The 5,911-nt window shown below is 40.5% G+C and overlaps 1 long non-coding RNA gene across 1 annotated transcript; it reads right to left on the reverse strand.

The window, feature by feature from the left end:
• Nucleotides 1–3,008: 3,008 nt before the first annotated feature.
• LOC147357674 (uncharacterized) lies at nucleotides 3,009–5,574 on the reverse strand. Its single transcript, XR_015141502.1, has 3 exons — nucleotides 5,502–5,574; nucleotides 3,863–3,945; nucleotides 3,009–3,079 (listed from the first exon to the last, which is right to left on the reverse strand). It is a non-coding gene; the product is annotated as an uncharacterized LOC147357674 (long non-coding RNA).
• Nucleotides 5,575–5,911: the final 337 nt, after the last annotated feature.

Consider the following 5,911-nt stretch of genomic DNA (forward strand, 5'->3'; position numbering starts at 1 on the left):
TTTATTTCAGTGTTTGTATTTTTGCTATATAGTCACTTCACACACTTAGTGGGTAGAAATGGGGCATCAATATATACAAATATTCAGATAAATAAGGCTAACGGAAAATACACACTTGCCCCCAGTAAAGTCAAAGAGCCTATAAATATGTAAAGTTTCTGTGCTTTAGAATGGAATTTCTTTGGCTGTGTCTGGTAATCCTGGATATCTCATGAAGTTCTGATTGTCTGCTGCTGCCATTGTAGGACTTTCTGAGGTCCTTGGAGGGAAACATGAAAGTGGTCATTGGCAATGAAAAGCTTGAAAACCATGGTGTTAAAACATGTCTTCCAGACCCTGACGGTGACCACATTGTGGGTGTATTTTCCTTGGCACTGTCCATGAGCAATAACTTTGCAAATGCATGCAGGTGAGTGATACAGTTCCTTGGAGAAGTGAGCCAAGGCTCATGGAGAATATTGGAGAGCTGAAAGGTCCTATTTAAGATTCGGGGCAGAAGAACATAGATCTAAAAATTACACATAGAACTGGCTTTGGGAAACGGGTGTGATGTTAACAAAGGTGGTCCACAGTGCTCCTTGTTTCTTCATTAGCACTTTGCCCCACTTCATTCTCTGGGTTTCTTCCTGTCATATCTCAGTCTAAATTGACTTCTTGTAGCTTTGAGTTGTCCCTCCTTCTGTTCCCCTAATGAAAGCTTATCAGTCCTTAGAATTTTGCTTTTTGCTTAGGCTAATCTGATAAATGAATTTAAGTCAGAAAGAAATGGGTCCCAATTGTATTAAACCAAGTCCTTTTATAGGGATCTACTCAGAGGTTGGACTGTGAAGAAGGCTGAGAGCTGAAGAATTGATGCTTTTGAACTGTGGTGTTGGAGAAGACTCTTGAGAGTCCCTTGGACTGCAAGGAGATCCAACCAGTCCATTCTGAAGGAGATCAGCCCTGGGATTTCTTTGGAAGGAATGATGCTAAAGCTGACACTCCAGTACTTTGGCCACCTCATGTGAAGAGTTGACTCATTGGAAAAGACTCTGATGCTGGGAGGAATTGGGGGCAGGAGGAGAAGGGGACGACAGAGGATGAGATGGCTGGTTGGCATCACTGACTCGATGGACATGAGTCTGAGTGAACTCCGGGAGTTGATGATGGACAGGGAGGCCTGGCGTGCTGCAATTCATGGGGTCACAAAGAGTCGGACACGACTGAGCAAATGAACTGAACTGAACTCAGAGGTAACCCTTGGGATGTTTGGTCATTCCGAGAACCAAAATAAACTTGAGTGGAGTAAAAGCAAGAGGACAAAATCAGTCATCACAAGACCTGGGTTTTGTGCCAGCTCAGTCATTGATTATGTGGCTTTGAGCAAGTCCTCAGAACTCTTCAGCTACCAGGTATCTAATCTGTAATGTATGGTTGGTTAGGAATCCTAATGGACTGAGTTGCTGTGAGTAACAGAAGACTTGATTATGCATGCAAAAGGATAAGAACTCCCCAAATCTGCATAAATATAAGATGCCAATATTATTACAAATAATTACATTTTAAACTCCACACCACTATGACAGTTGACACAGGGCCATTGTGAAAAAGTAAAGGACAGTTCAAAGTGGTGTTTCAAGTATGTCTCTGAAAGGCATCCTGTTACTTAGTATTTGGGGAGACTCTGAGCAGGGCTACCGCAGGCAGGGCAGAGGTGTTTTCCTGCAAGACTTTTAGCCAAGTGTGGGTTACATTATTATACAGTTCTACCAATGTGGAAAGTGAAGCTAAAAATAAAGTGTACCTGTATGTGACAGATGTCTTTCGAGGCAGCATCTTAAACTTACTTAATACTCACAACAATCCTGAAAAGAAGAAATTAAAAATCACAAAATGAGAAGACAGAGACTTTGATATGCTAATTGGCATCTTCTCTTGGTGTTTTTATCCAGCATGGTCAGAATCACCTGGTGGCTTACAGGCTAGTCCCTCCAAGTGGTGAGTCTCCTCACCCATCGTAGTGCATAGTTCATGAGCACTACATTCACAGGTGCCATAAAGCATAGAATGATCCCTGAGGCTTACACAGTAGGACCAGGAATCAGAATAACATTAAAGGGTTGAAATAATGAACCCAAAGTATAAGAGGTAGTGTGACAAGATGGATGCAGTGTCTTTCATTTAGCTTTGAAAAATCAACTGTTCGGTTTAAAGATTAAAAAAAAAAAAAAATTGGTTCATGTGTGTGTGTTGGGAATGCCCTAAGCATTTTAGATGAATAAAAAGTCAATAGAAACCAAAAGTGTGTTGCGATTGAAACTAAAAAGGCTATATTTATAGAAGTAGATTGCTCAGATTAAAGGAGGTGATACTGCACTGATTTCTGCATTGAGTAAAAGCACACTAGCTGTATTTTGTTCAGATCTAAACCACTATTAAACACTGCTGGTAGGCTAGAGATAATTCAGTATTTGACCAGTTGGAGATGGAATTAGAAACTATACGAAATGGGGAGCAGACCAAATGGTTACATTTAGGAAGAACAGAATCAAGAACATACTTGATACTTAAAGGTATATAAAGGGTTGTTATAGAAAGAGGAATTAGGCTCATTGATCAGATGTCAGAACAAAACCTCTGAGGGAAAATGTTAGGGATGCAGAATTTGGCTCATATAGGAAATAACTTTCTTTTTCCTACTTTTAAAACAATTTAGCTTACTTCTTAAATTAAGTTAAAATAAATTATATTTGCTCATTGCAGAATTTTTATAACATACAAAAATAAAAGTATTAAGACAATGTAAAAATCAGCCATGACTCTACCATCTAGAGATGATTACTGTTAACACCAGGACTGATTTTGTAAGAAGCAGAACTTTGCAAAGCAGATGAGTTTTCCTTGGGGATTATGGTTATTTGAGCAGATAGAGCAAGCAATTCTGAGAGCCTGTTATAAATGCTGAGATTCCATTCTTTACAATTCTACGTAAAGCAAGTTCAAGCTAATGCACATTTCCAGAAAGCTTACCTGCATCATTTTCAAAAGGACCTTCCACAGGGTGACCCAGGGTCAGAACAAGTATTGAGGGTTCCAGACTCTAGGACACGATCAGTATTGGGGGAGAAGAGAGAAGAGAGGGCTATTTTGTGTCTTTCAAACCACACAGGGTGATTAATGTCATCTGTCAACTTGTTTATAATATATAACACCCAAGCTAAGCATCCTATGGCATTCTGGCTTAAGCAAAAATTGTGCAATTCTCTCTTAACATCAAAAGACTGAGAACTCTTCGTGTTCCACCCTGACTAGAGCTGAGCATGGCTTCATAGGAAAAGTGGATTCTGAAGTCACAGCAGATGAATGGCATGGCCACTCAGGAGGAGCTGGGGAGGCAGCAGGAGAAGATACATCTGATGAACAACTTAAGGATCTGGACAATGCAGACCAGAGCTAATGTTTGCACGAGAGCTGAGGCCGAAAACTAGCAGGAACTTAATAAAGCAGTAGCAAAAGACAGCGACTGGAGGAAAATATAGGGGTGGGCCAGTTAGATTCCTACAGAATATGTTTTGTTAACATGAGACTGTTTTTTTCTCCCTTCTCTCCCAATAACAGGACTTTCCATTAGGACCCCAAATTCTAGTACTAACCTACAAATAGTAGATATGAAATGGGGACATGTGACTTGGAACAAGGATGGAAGACAGAAGTCCTTGTAAGTTGAACTGGTTTCACATGGCATTCTAATGACACAGGAACGTGTGTGCTTGCCCCATCTGCTTGGGTGCCAAGCAAGGGTCTGAACTTTGATTAACTGAAGTTAATCCAGGTGCTGGGAGATGGTGGGCACTATATACCACTTTCCTCCTCCAAGTCATACCATCATCAGTATCCAAACAGCCAGACAATCATGTTCATCCCAATTCAGTTTTCAAGCAGTAGTGTAGCTGACTAAGTCAAACTCTAAAGGAAAAACAAAAAGAAAGACATTGGGAGAAGGGAAAGATCACCAAGGTTCTTTCTAGAGTTTAAACCTTGACATGGCTTTGTTTTTATTGCTGCTGTTTACTTATAAGCAATTTGGGGTCAGAAGTCCTAATAAGTGCTTCTCATTATACCTTTGATTTCCCCAGGAGTTGGCAGGATCACAGTCAATATTTGGATGCCTGCTTAGAAGGGGAGGTGACATTCACCCTGGTTCCCTGCTTCATCATGACCTGTTGGCTAGGAGCGCACCATAGGCAGTGCACCCCATGACCTGCCATGATGTCTGAGAGACAGGTAGGCAGAGAATTAGAGTTTAGGTTTGCTGATTCAGAGTAGTTTCAGAATTAAGAAGTCCTGAAATCGTAGATTGGGAAGGGCATTGAAGGTCATGCAGTAACCACCTCCAGCCCCTTGCCTGAAAGGATTATAGTAGAAAAGAAAGGGACAGGGAGTCTAGCCAAATTGCAGTAGCTCTACTGAGAGAGATTTAATCCATTTCACTTAAATTTAATTTACGACTGCTTTAGATTGGTAACATTGTTGGTACAGAAAGCCTAAGAATACGACTTAGTCTTTGATTCCAAATAATATCAGATTTCTTCATCTCACAGAGGCGTGGGTTTATTTTTGTTGTTGTTGAACTTTGTTCTAATGGCTAAAACAAAACATGGACAAAAAAAAGAGAAACATAGCTTTTTTTTTTTTTTTTTCGTTTTTAAACAACTGAAGGTTCAAAACACCTACGATAGATTTTAATAATGAAGAGAAAACTTCAGTACGGTAGACTACTTAGCAACTCACTGGGAGCCACATGCCATTATAAAGAAGCATGTCTGGTTTGGCCGAAATCCTGCCTTTGTCTCCAGAGCTATTTTGCTGTAAATTTAGAACAGAAATACCCTTTCTGGAATAAAAATGTAGCTTTGTTGGCTACAAGTGCATGTTTGCTGCCTCACAATTTTAGAATTAGACGATGGACTTATTTAGTAGACATCGGAGGGTAAAAAGCAAAAGCCCATAATTTAAAACATTCCACTCCACCACAGTCCAAGAAAAACATGGACCGGTGAACAAAACCAGCAGTATTGTAATAAGAAAACAACTAGGTGCATTTTTTCCAAAACCTAAAAACCAGGAATCTAAATGTATGAGTTACTGGCTAAAAATTCCATTTTCATGTCTCAGTTTTGAGCTGGAAAAACAACGTAGACCCGATAAACATCGTTTTAAAAAATGCACAAGTTCTCCTGCAGCCCGAGGTGTGGACAGCAGCCTCACATCCATCTTTATGTACTCAAGGGCACTTTCTGTGGCCTGGAGGGAGCCTGGGCTAAAAGGATTTTACTTTGCAAAGATTCATAGGCTTCCAGTCAGGCCCGTGGTGACTTCTGAGGCTCCCTCCCCACAAGTTATTTGGCAATGCTGTTAAGGTATTTTATTTTCCCCCTAAACACTTTGAATATCTGTTCAAGGTCCATGGAGTTTTCCAGGGCAAATGATGTGGTAACTGTTAATAATGCAGGTGGACTTACCCAGGCTGAAAGGCAGGAGGGATTGGCATTTCTTCAAGAAGAGAGCTGAGGTGGACATGCAGGCCTCTGTTCTAAGACAATTATAAGATGCCAGTCAACCAATCAGTGGCTTGAATGGCATTTGTATTTGAGTGTGTGTGTGTGTGAGAGAGAGACAGAAAGAGAGAAAGAGAGAGGAGAGAGCGCACAATTCCTGAAGATGGCTGAAAGTTACTTGGAAACCACCAATGACGAATACAGAAGTCTACAGGCAAAATAGCAACCTACTTGAGAGTTAAAACTTCAATTCAGTTTAAACTGATCTTAGAGTTTTAGATGAGGCTGCAGTCAATGAAGACAGCGGGGATCTGATTCTAGTATGATGTGAGACATGGTAACGTTAAATGCTGAAGATGATAAAACTTTTGTGA

Source organism: Bos grunniens, chromosome 15, assembly GCF_055505025.1.
Source record: "Bos grunniens cultivar Pamir isolate PY7600 chromosome 15, Bosgru_T2T1.0, whole genome shotgun sequence".
NCBI lineage: Eukaryota > Metazoa > Chordata > Mammalia > Artiodactyla > Bovidae > Bos > Bos grunniens.